General features: G+C 38.0%; 1 pseudogene; it reads right to left on the bottom strand.

Moving 5' to 3' along the window:
* Positions 1–4,871: 4,871 nt before the first annotated feature.
* Positions 4,872–20,800, bottom strand: part of LOC102859196 — a 56,028-nt pseudogene continuing 40,099 nt past the window's right edge.

Genomic DNA, 20,800 nt, shown 5'->3' on the forward strand with positions numbered 1-20,800 from the left:
GGGACATTAACAAAACCTAGAGTGTTTACATTCTCTGGCACGAATTTCTGGAGCTCTGGTAGCCTAAGTGTAAGAAGCTGTGTTTGCAATCCTAAAGTTCGAATCCACCAGCTGCTCCAACAGAGAAGGATGGGCAATCTCCTCCCTTGAGATTTATTGCCCCTGAAAACCAGTTGGAGGGTCAGCTATGGATTGGTTCCGAGTCAATGACACACAACAACAATAACAAGAAGTACATATTTCCATGGGGTTCAAGGTCTGTGAGGTAAAGGCCTAACATTTTAACTAATTTTAGATATCATTATATTTAAATAATTTTTTTCAAGTAAAAAGTCATTTGAAAGCTGGTGTTTTGACTGGCACCACAAGTGGAGAATTGGACAAAGTGGGAAATTTAATAAGGACTAAATTATATAGTGATGTCTTCCAATGGATTAGTGAAACTGAAGGGTGCCATGTTCTTGGGTACAAAAACGCGTCATGCTGCTTTCATTTCAAATACATTATACTAGAGAATTTTCTGCATCGCATCAATAACTTTCCTGATTCTTTTGGTGCATCTATTTGAAGGCTTAATTTCTAAACACACAAAAACCATAAAACTTTCACAAGGCAAAATGCTCATGTTAGCAAAACCATAAAGCAATGTTTATACAAAATGGCTCCTAAATATTTGCATTGAAAAGTTGTCACTTCTGTACAGAATGACTCCTAGGATCACGGAAATCTTCTCTGTTTTAGGGCGTGAAATGCCAGTGCCCATTAAAAGGACAGAGTTTTAGAGAAAGCTCAGAATGGTTTTTCAAAACATGGTAGGACAGTCACAGTGCCTAGGATAGTCTGCCATTCACACCCATTCACTAAATTCGCAGAAACGCATTCCCGAAAAGACAGCAAGAATTTTCAAGCAAGTGGCAGGATTGAAGTTGTGTTAACTTTATCTATTTTCACTTTTCCCAGAACATATGTTTCACAATAGTTTATTAGCAAGTGGAGAAGACGCTACTGTCCAAAATCTGTGGTGTGATCAACGTTACTGAATGGCAGGTTTTGTGTTACTCATGTTTATTTTATGCCTTCCCAAGCCATCTGCTTCCTGGTGCTGTATCTTATTCAGATAATGAGAAACAGTGACAGTTAAGGTGTGCACTGGCACTACAATTGTATTGGTTCCTGAAAATTTGAGCTTGAGTTCTTGCTTTGCTGAGTGTCACCAGCAAAATAGAGTAACAATACCACTGGTTTAGAAAACAAGGCTAAGAAACAATTCACTCATTTGTTGGAATCAAATTGATTGTTAGCTGTGAGCCTGGAATGGGAGAAGAAATTGTGGCTCCCACAATGGATAATGTACTATGTCTACCTACAGTGGGCTTGTAAGCTTACTAGGGAAGATTGAACCATTACCAAAATAGTGTGACAAGGGTTAGTACTGAGTTGGATAGAAATATGATGGCATCAAAAAAGGGATAGTGACAGTAATGACCTTGGCCAACCTATATTACACTAACCTCAACTCCCTCTTTCTATTTCCTCCCTCTTTTCTTCCATTTTGCCACCCTTCCCCTGATCCACCCAGAAGGAGGATTTTCACATAGCTGCACTCATCGTTGTTGGTTTGTTTTGTTGTATTTTTCTTAAAAAAATGTTTAATAGTTTTGGCTGAAGAAAGGGTTTTTTTTTATAGATTTGGTTGAAGAAAGTATTGTTAGAAGACTTAAGAATGGGAAAGTCATACTGTGAACTTATTGGGGAGGGTTTTTATAACAGTCTTTAGGGAGGGACATTCCACTCTGATTAAAGAGCCACCTGCTAGCTCAGCCAGGCAGGCAAGGCCATTTGCTCTTCTTATCAGTAGCAGGCAAGGCTGTTAGTGTTTGAATTTTGAATGCTTCCTTCTTCTTTTTGGCCGCCTTTGTCCAGACTTAACAGAAAGTTTTTGGTGTTTGTTCTCACAACCACCTCAAACCCATTCTCCCTTCCCTTTACCTATCTCCGTTACGCCTCCTGGGTTCATGTTATAATAAAAGAGGATTGTTTGTATGTAATTAACTTGTTCAAAAGTGGGGGGAGAGAAAAATAAGAAGCTTGGTTCTAGCTGGAGCTTACATTAATTTTATTATTCACCACTTGTTAGAAATAAACCCTAAAGGTATTAAAAAAAAAAAGAAAAAGAAAAAGGGCTGGTGAAGTCATAGTTCCATGAATGCACTGGAGTGTTAGGTTTTTCTTTGAAGCATCTGATTACAAATGTAAGAGGTAGATGGGTATGAGATGATGTCTCACACTAAAGCATCTACACTGATCCTGGTATCCATAGAGAAGTGAGAGAGTTTGCTTTTGAAATGTTTTCATTTTACTTTGGTTTGGCTGGGGGGCAGGGCATGCATACGAAACTAGGAAGGGATGAGATGACTGAACTTAATCAGTTCATACTGAGCCCTTACTACATTCCATATACTTGAACAGCACATTTCTCATTTAATCATCTCAATAAGTTACGAGGCTGGAGTAATTATACCATTTGTCTCATCTGACAGTTAAAAAGTAAGGGTTGTGTTGATTTAGCTAGTACCCCTCACAGAGCATTCAAACTGGGTAACTAATGGAAATTTAATAAATGGACGATTTGTGAAGCTGTAGATACGTTTTAAGCCAGTGGTCTTCCAAGTTTGGTCCTTCGATCAACACCAGCAGCATCACTTGAGAGCAGGTTGTTGTGGTTATGTGCCATCAAGTCTGAACAGACACACAGCTGCAGGCAATTTCATCCACTTCTCTAGTAAACAAATAAAAATGCTTATGAAGTAAATGACCTCCTTTCTAAGTGATCCTGAGGGTGGTGCATGACCAGGTAGCATTTTATTCTGCTGTGTGTGTATCTGCTATGATTTGGTGCTCAACTTAGCAACAGCTAATACAACTTTACAAGCAATTGATCTAAAAATGCTGGGAGTGAGACCCAGAAATCGGCATTCTGGCATACTTTCAAATGATGCTGACTGATGCACATTGACGTTTGAAGACCATGAGTTTTAGGGAAAGTGAGAATAGATGGCACAATGGCAGAGTTGCTAACAGAGGGTTTTTTGTCTAAAGGAGGGCGCAGGCCAACACTCTTTTCCCAACAAGTTCCAAACCCAGAGCAGGGTATAGAGCTGACAGGCAAAAATGATACCTAAGAATAAACACAGCATCACTTTTCAAATCCAACCTATTTTTAAAAGTACCTCTTCAAACAACAAAACTCCATTTCTTCATAAGCAAACATGAAATTCAATATTTTAAACACAAAGAGGTGGGCCTTGATTATGCAGCGTACTTGAGCCAAATGATTTTGGATTATGTGTTTGAAATGTAAAGCTAACTACTAATGTGAAACATTTTCATTTGAATGCATGTGAAATAATTATACTTTTAAATAGAAATATGACATTAAAATATTTAGATATTGTTGGCCCTCAACAGAGAACATGGGTGTAACTCTCAATTTCATTCTTGGCAGTGACTAATTCTCTTACCATAAACAAATATTGTAGGATTTCTGACTTTTGATTTCATCATTTATAAAATGAGGATACTAGAATAGCAGGGCTTTGGAACTTTTTTTGAGGTTAAATATATGAAGAAAACTTGAAGCTAGATCTATATAAAAGAGAGTTTTTTACGAAAGGTTTGATAAAGGATTTTTGGTATACTTTTTATAAAGGAAATTAATATGAATACATTGGCTTTAAAATACTGTGGAAGGGTGAATAAGACATTTATGAAAAGGAACGACCACAAAAAAAATAACTCCCCACAGCACTGCAACTTCCTTAAAGATTACCTAAGAAGGGAGAGAATACTATATTTACTAAGAACTGTTGATAAAAATGGTAAAATCCTACTGATTGGTTTAAGCAAAAAGGTCAAAGATGAGTTCTTGACATTATTAGAACTTAACAACATTGACAAAAGAATAATTCAAACATTTAGGTATGTGGCTTTTCAGATCAAAGTGTTCCTGTAATTTTTCAGAGGGCGGTGACAAGTACAAGACCAGGGACCAATATCAGTGGTATGTAGCAGTTCAAGTCGGTAATTCAAACTCATCCAAAGGATTCACAAGACGAAGACGTCATGATCCACTTCCATAATGACAATCGAGGCAGCTTGATGGGGAAGCTCTGCTGTGTCACATTGAGTTGCCATAGGTTGAAAGCAATTTCAATAAGACTCACCAGAGACAACAAGAAATGTGAAGGACCCTTACGGCAAAAGTCAACTTAAATAACTAGTCACAGAAACTGGAGTTCAAGATTAAAAAAAATGCTGCACCAAAAGTATGAGAAAAAAATGGCTTATCAAATTGAATTGGGGTGATAGAATTAGTGATAGAAATTGCTGATAAATTAGTAACATATTTATTGACATAAATTAGGGACATAAATTGCTCTAAGTGTCATAAATTGTTCTAAGGCAAAGACTCTGTTATTTTCCAGATCACAAAGAAAAAGAAAACTCGATTACTGGGACTAGAAGAAAATCAAAAGAGAAAGAAGTACTTCTTACCTGAAGTTTCTGGTCTTGTTCACTGTGGAGTTAATCCTGTACCTGAGGGTGACAGTATACAGATACGGTGATTAGCTCTTCTAGCTTTAGTCCTACGTGAAAATGTGCTGACAATGATTTATTTGTGAGTCTTCTTTTTATCATTACAATATAGTTCTGAAAAAATAGAGTTCTTAATATATTTGAAATGCTCTCATCTACTTGAATTCAAACCACATTGACTCCCCTATTCCCAGTTACTTCCTACATCTTCTCTGTTTTGTATCATGTTTTCATTTGTTTGTTTGTTTTGTTTTTTTAAGCTGTTGCAAAAAGCTTTATTGTTTCATTTGGTCCAAGGTTTGGGCGAGGGGCTTCTGGGTGGTTAAGAGTGGAAAAGAGAAGCTTGCTGCTGATGGCATGGGGGCACAGAGGTCCCCCTGCAGGTCCCCGCAGACCCCTTGTTGTGCTTGAGAGTGAGACGTCCAGTCCAGCCCAGCCTGGGGGCCGCCCAATCTTCTAAAGTTGGTCAGATGGTCACCCATCTTGTTCAGCAGTTTCACTTCCTCATCCAGGAAGTGGTTCTCCAGAAAGTCACGAAGCTGGGGGTCAATGTGGGCAGAACCCACGCGTGCAGATCTGGAAGGGCCTGGTTTAGGTTCTTCTCCAAGGCCAGTGCTGCTTGCATGGCGTCCAGGGTTTTACCCCACTCATCCTGGGGTGGCTTCTGGATACCTTGGAAGAGGACTCAGCTGCCACAGTGGTTTTGCAGCTTCAAGAGACGCTCGGCACCCTCGTGCTTCTCCTTCACCAACTCTCGGAAGAAGTGACCCAGGCCTTCCAAGGCCATATCATCGCGGTCAAAATAAAAACCCAGGGAGAAGTAGGTGTAAGAGGCCTGTATGTGTGTGCAGGTTGCCCAGACAGTTGATGCCGGTCTTGCTGAGAGCTGAGGTCGAGGTTCTGGAGCTAACACAAAAAACAGCGTTAGCTGGTCCCAAAAATAGGTTATGGCTAAGATGGCCCCAAGGTTACCTGGAGATGAAGTTGGAGGGTAGTCAGAAGCTAGAGGTGAGCAGTCACCAGGTCTGTTCCATCCAAACACTGTTGAAGCAAGAGACAGATCCACGGGACCGCTGGGGAACTCATGTATTTTTTTTCCTTGAGTTCAAACTGTTCTTATCAGTACCTGTAACATTATATTGTACTTCCGATAAACCACTATAATCCCAAGAACATTGAAATATGCAATAATACAGACCTGGACAAAATTTACTAAGAGGACATAATTACTTTACTGTTCTTTTTGGTAAAACTGATGTAAACAGTTTTGTTTGACCTTCAAGAAAACTGAGTCAAAGTAAGAGAAAGTGACCATTACAGTTGCCTCCTGTGGCCAGACTACAAGATTTCATTTCTCTGCATCACCTCGCATTTCCTTTTTCAGCAATATCTCCCCATGGTCTCATTTCCCTGCTCTCACTTTGTTTGGTTTTATTTTATTGTATACTTTAATTTTTTTTAATATTTCACCTTAAATCTTTCGGGAAAAGTAAGGCAGTGTAAAAATAAACACATAGTAAATAAATAAGATATGCAGAATTTTAGTTTTATATTTTCCAATATAGAAGGAGAGTGACTTATGACAGCATTCTCTTGAGTAAGGGGGTGAGGTAGTCATCTGATATTTCTGAGGAAATATTCTGGGGTGGATGTGGTACTCACATCATCAGAACAGTAAGGACATCAAATAAAAATAGTTATGAGGCTGAGGCATTCGTGACCACATTTTTATCACAGCATCTCAGATGTTGGAATGAAATGTAATATGAATATGTGTGTGTGTGTGTGTGTGTGTGTGTGTGTGTATTTGACTTTGCTTGCCATAATTTGCTTTAAATTACATCTTCTACAGCCTGTAAAAAGTTAAAGAAATCTTAGTTTCTTTAAGTCACTTTGATTGAGCTTCCATGCCAATTCCCAAAAGGTTTCATGAAACATCTTGGCTCCCTGCTCTTCATGAAACCCCAGTGAGCCTTTCTCTTCAGTGTAAAAGTGACTGAACCGATTTCAGGGGCCTATGAAAATGTAACTTCAGTAATTAGTGCTGGGATGAGATATAAATAAGAGCCATTCCACTCTTATCCTTGAAATGACATGAAGATAGTTGCAAAACTCCATGCAGTTGGGCTTAAGTGTGGTCAGGTAGAAATGTACTTCTATAGATGTGGGCTCATGGTCTGAGGCAGATTTTCCAACAGATGTTCTAAGTAAAAGTTGCCAACAGTTGGCAAGTGCATTAACTGTCTGGCGTTTGTCTCTTCTTACCTGACTCCTTGACTCTGTCTCCACTTGTCTGAGAATTTAGACCGAGGAAGGGTATTATTTTTGTCATTAAACATTCTTCTCATATTCTGCTCCTTAACCTTGAGTACTTCCTTCTTATAGAAGTATCCACTATACTGTAACTGCGGAATATGGTCCCATGATGTGGATAATGATTCCTGTGAGGAACAAGTGAAAAAATAGCACAATTCTTTCAGAGAAAAGAGGAAAATCAAAGTTCTTCTCAACATTGCAAAGTTAACACAGGAATAATGAAGTTGCCTAGGATTGTGTTGCCTGGAATAGCAAAAATAATACAAATTACAAAACTATTGGTTCCATTTTCAAGTCAAAGAGTTAAAGCTCCATGCTGGCTGAACCCAGTCCCTCCTCCCCATTCTTTGAGATGGTCCTAAATCAGGGATGCAAGAAGGTGACTCTCAAGCCATACGGTGATGGCAGAAGCCTTGAAAACTAGGCTGGAAGCAGCTAAATTTGTGACATAAGATTCTTCCCTGAAATGTTACTGAGTACCACTGAGTCAATTCTGACTCCTAGCTACCTTGTATGACAGAATAATAGCTGTCAGGGAAGAGCCTAAGTGCAAACTGCAATATTTGCAAACAATTCTAAGCACGGATATAGAAAGTATGCATAGTATCTTCCTTCATGATGTCTCTCTCTGTTTTCCCCATCTGCAAACTGAGGATGTCAGACATGTAATGTTTAAGGCTTTTTCTAGTTCTGACAGATTTTCTATGACTACTCCATAATTCTCAGCTACCAGGAGTTCCCACTTAATGCCCCAGAGACAGATGGGTGTCCCAAGGTTTCTCTGTACTCTCTAGGTACATGCCTGAACAATGACTTTCTTCTAGTGTCGTAATTTTTCAGTGTGTTCACAACAGTAAATACGCCACCCTAGCAGGTGACTTATGGCTGCTTCGTAAACAATTCCAACAGATGGTTGACACTTAAACAGACTGTATCATTAACTTTGCAAGGCAGCACTTCATTTCTATTAGTTCCTTCTCAAAGGAGAGAAACTGTGGTTTTTGCCCTGGGGTCTAATTCATTTAATCAGAAGTAATGTTATTGAAGTTCTCAGGAGAGATGGACTGTGGGAAGATTCTTGATTCCAGACCTTTGTTGTTTGTTGGTGAGCACTGGGGAGTCAGAACTGACCCGCAGCTGACCCTCCAGTGGGTTTCTAGAGACAGATCATCACCTGAGAGGAGACGGTCCATCTTTCTCCTGTGGAGCAGATGGTGGATTCGACCTGCAAACCTCTGGGTTGGCGACAGAATTCCTTACCATTCAACCACCCCAGACTGTAGGGAACGTTCAAAGAAATAAATCAGTAAAATCAAGAAGGAAGTGAAGAGAGAAATCTCCAAATTCACAGTGGAAAAAAAGAAAACAAAGTATGCCTCATGATCGTGTTCAATTGTGCTCCAAATGAAAAGCTTTTCAAACTTTTCTCTTCCCCTTCTCATGCCGTCAACTCAGCTTCCCTTCGGCAAGACGTTTGTTGGTGGTGGTGTTAGGTGCTGTCGAGTCTCCTGCGACTCATAGCAACTCTATGTACAACAGCCCTATTCTTTGCCGATCTTATTGTCTCCAACACACCTATCCCGTTACCCCAATGATGGACTCAATCCATCTCATCAAGGGTCTTTCTCTCCTGTGCTGTCTCTCCACCCTCCCAAGTATGATGTCCCTCTCCAAGAACTGATCCCTCCTTTCTACATGTCCAAAGTATGTCAGACAAAGCCTCAGAATCCTTGCCTCCAAGGAAGTCCCTAGTTTAACCCTCTCCAGGATGAACCTGTTCATTCTCTTAGCAGTCCATGGTATATTAAATACTCTTCTCCAGCACCACAGCTCAAAGGCATCAACACTCCTTTTATCATTCCTACTCATTGTCCAGCTCTCTGATGCATAGCAAGTAATTGGAAAGACCATGGCCTAGATCAGGCACACCTTAGTCTCCAAACTGACCACGTTTAGCCATCCTTAGTGTACTCATTGTCATGTGCCCTCAAATTGGAACAGACTCATAGCTCACCCTCCAGTGGGTTTTCAAAGGCTGTGAATTGCACAGGAGGACATCTTTGAGAGGTTAGGGCAACTCTTTACTACCAGGCCACCAGAGCAGAGCCTGCTCTAAATAGGAAATGTAATCATTCCAATAAATACCCAGCATTGAGGGAGTCCTGATGGCCTAATGGTAAGAAGATACACTACAATCCCTAATGCTTTTGGTTCAAATTCATCAACTGCCCCAAGGAAGGAGGCTAGGCAATCTCCTCCTGTGTAATTTACTGCCTCTGAAAACCTGCTGGAAAGTCAACTATGCCTTGCTCCAACTTGACTCACACAGCAACCACCACCTAGTGTTGTGTCCAGAATATACAAAGCAGATACTCTAACCATCAGTTCATTCACTGAGTGGATGTAGATAAAATCAAGTGAATATTTAGTTACCAATTGTTATGACATTGCTGACAAGACTCGGAGTCTCACACCTATTCCCTCACCTGGAAACTGTTCTCAAGCCCAAATCTGAGTGAAGAGTCTTAATAAGTGATTCTCTTTCTGTTTAATGATATTACTTCTCCAAACTTTGCCTTCTAGCCACAGTCTCAGTCAAAATGCCTCCCTTGATTGCCTGTAAACTCAGCAATAATTTTGTCTTCTTTAGTCAACTGTCCTTATTTTCCATGTGAATCAATTGTAAATTGGACTCTTAATTATCTTTCTGCAAGTTAGGACATCTCAATATAATATATGATTGCCTCCAAAGTTGAAATTTATATACATTTGCAAGGATCAGTCAAGGCTTCAACCTACTGGGCTTGCTGGCACTTAACAATCACCATATATCATATAAAGACAACCCTATATGTTTTTGTTACATATCCATAAAAATTTTTATATTCATTCATCTCAGTATGTTGGAGATTATGTCAAAGAGCTATGAGTTTCCAGAAGACAGACAAAAAGATCAAGAGTGGAAGGTATTGAATATAAAATTGAGTTCCTGTGAAGAGAAAAACGTTTTCCTCGAAGTGTCCTCATATTGTTAATTCATTCTTAGTTAGAGACTCATACTCATTTGTGCAGAACTGACTAAAGGCTGACCCTCTTAAGTGTGTCCAAGGCTGTATATCACAAGGCAGGAGATCACCCATCTTTCTCTTAAAGAGCTCCTAGTGGATCAAACCAACAGAGAGGCAACACCTTTAGGTTAGTATTGCAACTCTCCATGAACTAGGCCACTGCACTACATTTGATGGAAAAAAGAGTGCACCATTTATTCAGCAATAGACTACATCATGTATCAAACCAGAAAAGACTGCATGCCAAATGACTGAAATTTGGTCATTCCCTGAACTTTTTAGTACTTTGGAAAAGAGTGATTCTTGCCTTGAGGAATTTATAGCCTTCCGAGAAAAAGCAACAAAGTACAGTTTAGAATGACTCATAAAACAAAAGGAAATGAGATAAAAGAAAACTACAAAGAGATAATATAAAGTAATAGAAACGATGTAGAAAACTAAAACTGGGACAGTCTTACCCATTCCACTTCAATCCACCACCCTCTAAGCAATTCTGACTCAGAAATAAAATAGAGAGAGGTTTATTCAGTGCTTATGATCCAGCTCAAGCTAGGAACTGTGTGTCTCAGGAATTTGAAGCCAGAATCCAAGGCATGATAATCACACAGACATTTTAGATTTAGATAAACAGTCACGGCTATAATATCCTGGTTGATTTTCAGGCAGTCACAGATTTAGAGGCAGGCTTTATTTAATTTTTTTTTTCCAAGCACAAGGTTTTAGGTGATTGAGGGTGAATTTGGTCAGTGATGACTAATTTTTACATTGCAGACATCCAGGCCATTAGCGATGCACATGGAGGTATGACACAAGACAATTACAGAACATATTTTCCTGTGAACAGGCTATCATAAATACTTCAAGGATGTGCTTTCCTAGGCATTCATTGTAAAGGAGATTTTAAGGTAATGCTTTGTCCAGACTCTCCGAGAACAGGCTATTTTATTTTTCTCAGCTTACTTATGATTTTTTTTTAATGCCTATCATATTTTTTTTTTTATTGTGTTGTAAGGAGGGACCGGTCCTTGGAGAGGGACATAATGCTTGGGAGGGTGGAGGGACAGTGCAGGAGGGGAAGGCCCTCTATGAGGTGGATTGATTCAGTGACTGGGATAATTGGGATGGGTGTATCAGAGACAGTGCAATTGGCACAGGACAGAGCAGCATTTAGGGCCGTTGTACATAGGGTCGCTATGAGTTGCAAGCGACTCGACGCCACATAACAATAATAGCAACATGTACATTGTGGGCTTTTTGGTTTTGCCTTGCATACATTGTTCTTTATACAATCTTTCCTATACATTTCTTCATGTACATTGTATTTGTACAATCATTGATATACATTGTCTTGTATGTAATTATTGATCTATGCCTGTTAGTACCCTGTCTTTTCAAGTCTCCACTGAATCTTTTTTATTCTTTAACTTCCTTATTGAAACTAACCTCTGCTATCCTAGTTATTTCTCCCTTTCCTTTCCCCCTACTCTCTTTCCTCTTTTCTTCATTTATAAACATCTTGCTCAGTTATTCCTCCTTTTTACAATAATGGTCTTATGCAGTATTTGTCTTTAAGAGACTGACTTATTCCACTCAGCATACTGCTCTCTTGACCCTTCTATGTTGCATATATATTTTATGAAACAATTCCTTAGTGCTGTGTAATATTCCATTGTGGGAGTGTACCACAACTTCTTAATCTGTTCATTTCTTGATGGGCACTTGAACTGTTTCTGTTTTCTTGCTATTTTGAATAATGCTGCTATGAACATTTTTGTATACCTTTTCACTCATATTTCCATTCTAATTTCCTTACTATATATTCCTAGCAGTGGAATAGGTTGTTCATATGGGATTTCTATATTCAGCTTTTTTCAGAAAATACCAAACTGACTTCCAGAGTTACACCATTTTACAAAATCACCAGCAATGCATGAGAATTCCAATCTCTCTCTGCCTTCTCCAAATATTGCTTGATGTCTTGTTAAACTTTGGTACTGATAATGGGGTGAGGTGATATATCATTGTTTTGATTTGCATCTTGCAACTCAAACATTGCATCTAGAACATTTCTTTCTGTTGGCTCCATGAATGTCTTCCTTTGTGAAAAATCTTTTCATGGGTTTTCACTCTTTTTCTTGTGAGGTCCTGTAGTATAAATATTCCTTATGAGACCTTTGTCTTAAATGTCATTGCCAATTTTCCCTCCTAGTCTGTAGATTTTCTTTTTACCCTGTTAGAAAAAAAGCTTTTGATGGACAGAGGGATTTGATTTATGAAGGTTCCATTCATTGATTTTATCCTTCCCTGATTGTGCATTTCTGCCTATACTTGCCAGCCTATTTATAGCATAGGGTAGGGCTTCTAAGTTTAGTCCCATTTTGTCTCTTAAATCCATATTGTTTTGAGTTTTTCACTAGGTCTCTGGTCTATCGTGAGTTGATATTTGTGTATGGTGTGACTTATGGATTCTGTTTCACAGATGACCAGTTCTGTCAACACCATTTGTTGAAGAGGTTGTCATTTCCCCATTTGGCTTCTTGATTCTAATCCTAGGTGCATCATGCTGTTTTAGTAACTAAGATGATGCAAGGGTGAGTTAAGAGAATGTTATGCTTCCCACTTAATTTTAATTTTTCAGAAAAAAATAGTAAAGATTAATTTTCTTTTCCAAATCAACTTGCCAATTCCCTTTTCTATTTCTTGGAAGAATAGTTTTCCCCGTTTGTTTTGGCTTCTCAACACTCCAGTGCATTTTTCAGAGTCTCTTATGACATCAGTTTTGGTTTGGTTGGTTTTGGGTTTTGTTTTGTTTACTTCTCTTTGTAATGAACTTTTTTATTCTCTTCATTGATTATATCCTTATTGTCATCTCACAATTCATCTGGTCTTTGATCATTGTTGTTCAATGCTTCAAACCTATTTTTAAGATGATTTTTAAATTCAGGTGGGATACACTGAAGATTATTTTTTTTATTAATTTTCTTTAGTCTAAGTTTGAATTTGCACATGACTATTTATGGCTATGAGTGTTTATTGACTAAGCAAAGAATGGACTCTCAGAACACTTAATAGTGCTCATGCAAAATCCATGCCCAAACCAAGAGGCTACTGTGTGAACGGAGGAAGGGAATACTATGTGATTTAAAATTAAGAAAGGTGTGTGTCAAGGTTGCATCCTCTGCCATACCTATTTAATCTGTATGCTGAGTACAATATTCTAGACACTGGACTCTATGAAGAAGAATGTGGCTTCAGTTCACAGGAAGACTCATCAATAAGCTGTATTATGCAGATGACACAAACTTTCTTGTTGAAAGTGAGGAGGAGTTGGAGAGCTTGAAGCACTTGCTACACAAGGTTAAGAAATACAACAATAGGTAACAGAATGATGGAGAAAAGATGAGACACTAGTCTGTTTGGATTTTGCTGAGTTTCTTGCATATGAATTTCCTCATTCTTCACAAATCAGGATTTTTTCTCTAGTACCTCTTTCATTCTCACTCCCTGTTATGGAATCCTGATCACATATATGTTGTTTTAGTTGATGTTATCCCACATGACTCTAATGTTTTATTAATTTTTCTTCCATTTTATCTCTGCTCTTTCTTCTAGAAAGTTCCTATTGGAATTCTTGACTGCTGGTTCACTGATTTTCTATTCTATACCTTCTGCTTTTTGTTTGTTTATTTGTTTTTGTTACTTCCAGCATGTTGAAAAATTCTGCCATTTATGTTTTAATAGTTCGAATCGCATTTTCAACCATTTCTGTTAGTACTGTGTTAGTTTTACCCTCTCTGTCTTGTAATGATTTTTTAAATTCTTGTATCTCTTTATTTATAGCTTCATGTCTTTCTTCCATTATTTATTTCTTCACTGGCAGTTCATGTAACTGATATATAATTTATATAATATGCAATATTATTTAGAATAGAATAGAATAAATAGAAGATAATATAAATAATATATATATAATATAATAATATATAATATAATTGATATGTTTCTACTTCCTCCCTTTCTCTGAGGAATTCACTGGGTCTGTAATCTAATCTGCTTTGTTAGGAGAAAGCTTGTTTTTTGTTTGGGGAAGGTTTTCCTCATAATATTAGAATCTGCCTGCTATTTTCTTGACATTATATGGAGTTCCTCTTGGTGTGTATGAGGTAGTTTCTGTTGTCTCTGTGTTGATTGTTGACAGTTCCTTTTCTTCATAATACTATTGATCAGTTGCAGACTTTAAGTGTGATCTCAATCCCAGTAGCAGTCTCCCCTACTTATCATGATTGGTTTTGCTCCCTGTTTCTTGTGGCAAGCTTCTTATTCAGTTGTCCTTTGAAGGACAGGGAGCTGGTGTCCCTCCAGTTGCCCAATTGTGGAAGGCCCTTTTCTCTGTCTTGTCCTGCGGTTTGATGGGGGTGAAGTGAATCAGATGTTATCCCCCAAAGACAAAGTCTCAGAAATGATGCCTGGGTTATATTGCTCAGGGAAGAAGCTCAGAAAAATGCCAAGGTCCCAATAATACAACCTCAAGTTTCAGTAGTTGTTAGCGGCTACATACCTGTTCCCTTTTCTTGGTACTCATCAGAGAGAGGGAGGGCTATTCCTTGCTTGAGTAGAAAAAAGCCCAGAGAAGCAACAAATCCTCAACAATGCAGTTCCAAAATCTCAGTTATTGCTAATGGTCACATCAAGATAGTAGTGTCTCCTCTTAAACTTTGGCTGGTTCTGGAGAAGGATGCTATTCTCACCTGAATAGACAATGACTCAGGGAAAAGACAAGTTCCCAACAGTACAGTTCCCAAGTTTCAGTAGCTGCTAATGGACAGCATACGTTTCTGGCCTGCAGTATTTTTATAGAACAAAGAATTACTCTTCCATGAGTAGAAGAAATCCTTCCCAAAGTAGACAACTACATTTATCCCCATAGTGTGACTGGCATTAGAATCACTGACGTTTGGTTAGCTGCCAAGTACTTAACTGTGGCATCAACAGGGCTAAGAAATGACTATTGATTGGCTACGAGATATATGCTAGGATGCAGTATTCTTTCACAGGGAGGTTTGATAGCTAGCTCTAATAATCTAGTTATAAGGAGCATCACTGTCAACCTGAAGGCACGTGGTTTGAATCTACAAGTTGCACCATGGGAAAAAGACAGGTAATCTCCTCCCTTATGATTTACTACTTTTGATAACTCATTCGAGGGTCAGCTTTGGGTTGGTTCCAACTCAACGGTACCTTCAAACAACATTCATTCACAGAAGATGCCATCCACTTTAGAAATATTTCACATTATCTCATTCAATTTCAGAAATATTTATGCCTTGCAAATAAAGAAAGAAAAAAGGATTCCATATATTTGGCCAGGCAGGCCAATATTTAAAAAGGAAAATGTGAGGATGTCAGTATTCCAAATTAAACTGCCAAAAACTAAATACCATGCATTTTGTTGTGGTAGTTATGCTACATGTCTTATCATTGATTCTATAGGATTTTTTTTATTCAGAAAAGACCTCATTACTCATTCAAGCTCTATCTTGGCAGATGTTTACACAACTCTATCTCAGGTAGAGAACATATGATGCTGCTTCCAGGAGATCCTTGAGGCTGTATTGAGCTTTAAAGGCAAGCTAGATTGATTCACTCAGCTTAAAAAAAATCTATCTCTATCTCTATATATCTATCTTTTAAGTATTTTAGTATATCACAGAACTAATCCAGGTACATCCTTCTGTGTCCTACTGTGTAAGGGACTGTTGTAGACACTTGCCACTTTCTCTGGAGAAGAAAACAGGTATTTAGCAATGTTCAATAAATAGAATAAATGAAATTATCTACCTCTCATCAAATTTTAAATTCAGAGTAATAGGTCCTTGCAGAACATATTGAGAGGATTCTTTCAATTGTTTCTAAAACTTATGTTGGAAAAAATACATAGAATATATATTGATTTATGCATGTTCATAACATAGGTTACATTCTGTCCTGTACCACCTTATTGCTATCTTTATCTCTATTATTTCACCACCACTGATGTTCATTCTCTACCCTTTACCTTGTAGCCTTTAGAGTTTCTGTTGGAATAGAATGTGAATTGAATTTAATTCTGTTTAAATGAAAATATCTACACTTTAGAGTTTTCATTTGAGCTCTTACAGATAATTAAGGCAAAATTTGCTGTTCAGCTGATTCAAATTTATACCCATTCTTTAAGACAGAATAGACATGCACCACAGTGGTGGTCTAGTACTAAGAAGCTGATCTGCACCCCAAAAACATGTGGTTGGAATCCACTGGCTGCTCTATGGGAGAAAGATGAGCCACCTCCTCTGTCTCTGAAAATTCACTGGAGGGTCAGCTATGAATCAGTTCCCACATGATGTTACAAAATAAGAACCGTCCTTCTAATGCTTTAAAGCCCTATGAAACTAGACTATTTTTTTTTCTGTAAAATGCCTGGTCTGTTTGAACTGCTGACTGACTTCCCATTTAGCAGCAGAGGGCTTAATGACGATATCACCAGGACACCTCATATAGATGGTAGAAATCATTTTTTCTGAAGGTAAACTTTGTATCATTCTCCATAGGTACTGGTCACACAAAAGAAAAATCCATTTCCTTGATTATTAAAAGACCCATAACCATAATACAAATTGATAAAATTCATAGAATAAAACTCGTAAAGACATTAAAGAAGTACTTAGAGTGTGAATATGCTAGGACAAACACCTTCAATATGGTTGCACCGTTTCAAAATTAAGTATGTAGTCTGCACACAAATCTGCTAAACTTTGTAACTTGCTATTTACTCCTTTATGGTTTAACTCAGGTCTGGTAGCATGCACAAAGCTTACAGCTGCATCCTTTGTATAGGTCAAGGACACTGGCAGTAATCCTGGAGACTCCCCTGCATCCCTTTAGAGTCCAATTTTAGCAGTCACCACTATTTTGATACATAGAACCCCATATTAATTTTGCCTGTTATTGAACTCTATATAAAATAGAATTAAACATGATACACTGTTCTTGGCTAGTTTCTTCCACAGGATATTTTTGTTTTGTGATCCACGGAATTGTGTTGGTTACTAACCAGATGACAGGAAGTGAAGGACTGTTGGCATAAGAGGTTAAGTATTGGACTCTAACCAAAAAAGTCAAACAGCTTGAACCTAACAGAGAAAAAAAAAAGTCTGCAAAAAAAGGATAGGGTCCAAAACTGGATGCATATATACCTAATAGTTTAATGTGTAATAGAAAGGAAAGTAAATTGTTACTAAACTGGACTCAAAACACTTGCTATCTTTCTATTCTCGTTGTGATGGGCCATCAAGTTAAGTACAAGTCATAGTGATCCTATGAGCAAAAATTTGAACCTGTCATATTGTTTACCATCCTCATCATCTCTGCCACATTTAAACTCATTGATATAGTTACTGTGCCAATTCATCTTGCTGAAGGTCTTCCTCTCCTTTTCTGACCTTCTACCATTCTAAGCACTATGTCCCTTTCCAAGAAATAGCCCCTCCTAGCAATATAACGAAAGTATGTGTGACCAAGCTGTGCCTTTCTTACCTCTGAGGAGTATTGTGGCTGCACTTTCTCCAAGACATATCTACTTGTTCTTTTAGCAGTCCATGGAGCATTCAGTAAGTACTCTTATCCAACACAAAAATTCAAAGGCATCAATACTTCTGTCATTAGAAAGAGCATGGCTTGAATCAGGTCTTAATTTTCAAACAGATATTTTTTGATCTTCAGTAATTTGGAAAGGTGCATGGGAGAGGGTTTTCCCATTTCAATGTCTCCTGATCTCCTGATTGATAGTACCAAGGTGTTGATTATGGATCCAAATGGGATGAAATCATTGAGAATGTCAATCTTTCTGCCCCATCTATAATAACGTTGCTATTGGCCCAGTCATGAACACCTTTGTCTTCTGGATGTTGATATGCAGTACAAACAGAAGGCTGTAGTCCTTGGTCTTCTGCAGCAAGCACCTCAAGTGCTCCATGCTTTCAGTAAGCATGAGTATGTCAGAATGTCGTCTACATAACATAGGTTGTTGATGAGTCTTCCTCCAATCCTGATGTCCACATGCTTCTTCCTAATGTCTAGCTTCTTAAATAATTTGCTCAGCATACAGATTGAATGGGTATGGAGAAAGGATACAGCAATGACACATAACTCCTTTCTTGATTTAAACCGTACAGTGTTCCCTTGATCTGTTCAGACAATCGCTTTTTGTTATATATCTTCACTTCAGTAAATGTACACCTTCTATTCTTGGCAGAAAAGGAATTCTATTTGAGGTACATCAAGACCACCAATTTGAGTGACAGAACAAAGCCATGCTATTCTAATAGAACTGGTTAAGATCAAAGCTCCTGGAACTGATGGAGTGCCATTTGACATGGGTCAACAACCTGTTATAATGTTAGAGGATTCATTTGTGTATGCCAACAGATTTGGAAGAAATATTCCTGGCTAATAGACCGGAAGCCATATATATTTAAACAAATATATAAAAATATTTATCCAACAAAATATGGAAACTATTGCATAATACCATTATTAGAAAGCATAAGTAATATTCTGCTGAATATAATTTAAAAGTAATTAAAGAAACACATTGCCAGAGAGCTGATGAGAATTCATGTTTGATGCGTAAGATCATATGGAATAAGGGGTCTCATTGTAAGCAGTATTCAAAAAATAGCAAAGTTACTTACCTGTCTTTTAATTGAGATGCAAAGGCATCTGATTGTGTGGCTGAATTACCAATAACAAGTGTGAAGAATGAGAAACTCAGAAGCCTTAGTGATGCTCGTTGTGGAACCTGTACATAAAACAAGGGAATACAGATCAAGTAGAATGTGAGAACGTTGAGTAGTTTAAAATCAGGAAGGGTATATGCCAGGGTTGTATCATTTAATCCCACTTATTTAATCTGCATGGTGAAAAGTAATCTGAGAAACCAGACTACATGGGGATGTTGGTATTAGCGTTGTATGAAGATTCACTAGCAACCTGTTACAGACAAATGACACAGCCCTACTTGCTAAAAAAGTGAATCGGATTGGAAACACTTGCTTATAAAGATTCTTGGGCACAGCTTTCAGTGTGGATTGCACCTCAGCATCAAGAAAGCAAAGATCCTCACAAATGGGCTGATAAGCAACATCATGGTAAATGAAGGAAATACTTAAACTGTTAAATACTTCCTTTTATTTGAATCTGTGTCCAATCTTTACAGAAGCACCAGTCAAGAAATGAAATGATACACTGAAATAAAAAAATCTGCCCCACAAGATTTCATCACAGTGTTTCACATGAAGATGGGAACGTACAATGGTGCAACCACTACACAAAGCAGTTTGAAGTTTCTTCAAAAAGTTGAAGATACAAGTACCATGTGATCCAGATATTTTACTACTGGGATATACCCTGAAGAAGTGAGAAAGGTAACATGAAAAGATGTATGCATATCCATATTTATGGTAGTGTTTTTTTTTTTTCTTGTTGTGTGCCGTTGAATCAAATCTGACAGGCAGAGGGGAAGATTGCCCTTCCTTCTCCAGCGAAGATTGTAGCTCAGCTTCTTGCCACTAGGCCACCAGAGCTCCCTGCTTACTTGCAGCATTATTGTTAATAGCAAAAAAGAAAAAAAAAAGTAAGCAATACAAGTGCCCCTCAACAAATGAATTGCTAGAGAAATTGTATAGCCACAAAGTTGAGAATGATAGGGCATTGAAAAACAAGGAAGAACCCACGAAACACATACCATGGATTAGTCTAGAGGGCATTATGCTGAGTGAAATAACTCGGTCTCAAAAGGGCAAAAATCATCTAAGACAATTATAATAAAAAATAGTATGGTTACATAGAGGGGATGAGAGTGGGAAATGAAGGGACAGATTATGAGCATTTCTCCTGGGAGAGGTGAAGGAAGAGCCGACGTGAAATGAATGTGTGCTCCGGCGTTGTATGTGTTACAATTGACTCTGTGTAACAGGATATGCATGGTGGGCTGTCTGAACAAAATAAAAATAAGAAAAGGGAAGATTTCCACAGATAAAAACAATCTTGAAGGATTGACTGGGATGGGAACACAGGGGAAGAGGAGCAGAGATTAGCAGGTAGATAAGGAGGGTGAAGGGAAAAGCAAGGTATAATTAGTATTTGATAAATTATAATAAATGACATTGATAAATTAAAATGAATGTTTGTAAAATGAAATTTATATAAATAACTGAATGAGAAAAAATTAAAATATAAAAAAATAGGGACATCACTTTGAGGACTAAGGTGCCCCTGATAATAAAACTTAACAATTACATCATATGTATGTACAAGTCCACTGAATATGGACAATATCATTAACAGATGCCTGTGCATGTGGAATATACCATGGAGTGACAGAAGACTGTACAAGCCTTTGCTCGCAATGGCAAAGAGTTGGAAACAACCCAAGTGCCCATCAACAAACAACTGGATAAAGAAGCTGTGGTATATTCACGCAATGGAATACTATGCTGCATTCAAAAACAAAGAACTCATGTAATATTATACAAAATGGGTGACCCTGGAGGACATTATGCTGAGTGAAATATCTCAGTCACAAAAGGACAAATACTACATAGTGCTACTGCTGTAAAACAGGACTGACATCGAGTTTTGGGGGAGACTGAGAAAGATGGGATAAACTATGTAAACTGCATTGAAACAGATGAGGGAGAGAACTGTTTAAAAGCGGTATATGATTGGGTATTATTATCATAACAAGAGTCCAGAATGAAGGCTGCACAGTAGAATGGACCTGG

Source organism: Elephantulus edwardii, unplaced genomic scaffold (genome assembly GCF_000299155.1).
Source record: "Elephantulus edwardii isolate Elephantulus edwardi_28Jun2011 unplaced genomic scaffold, EleEdw1.0 scaffold00001, whole genome shotgun sequence".
NCBI lineage: Eukaryota > Metazoa > Chordata > Mammalia > Macroscelidea > Macroscelididae > Elephantulus > Elephantulus edwardii.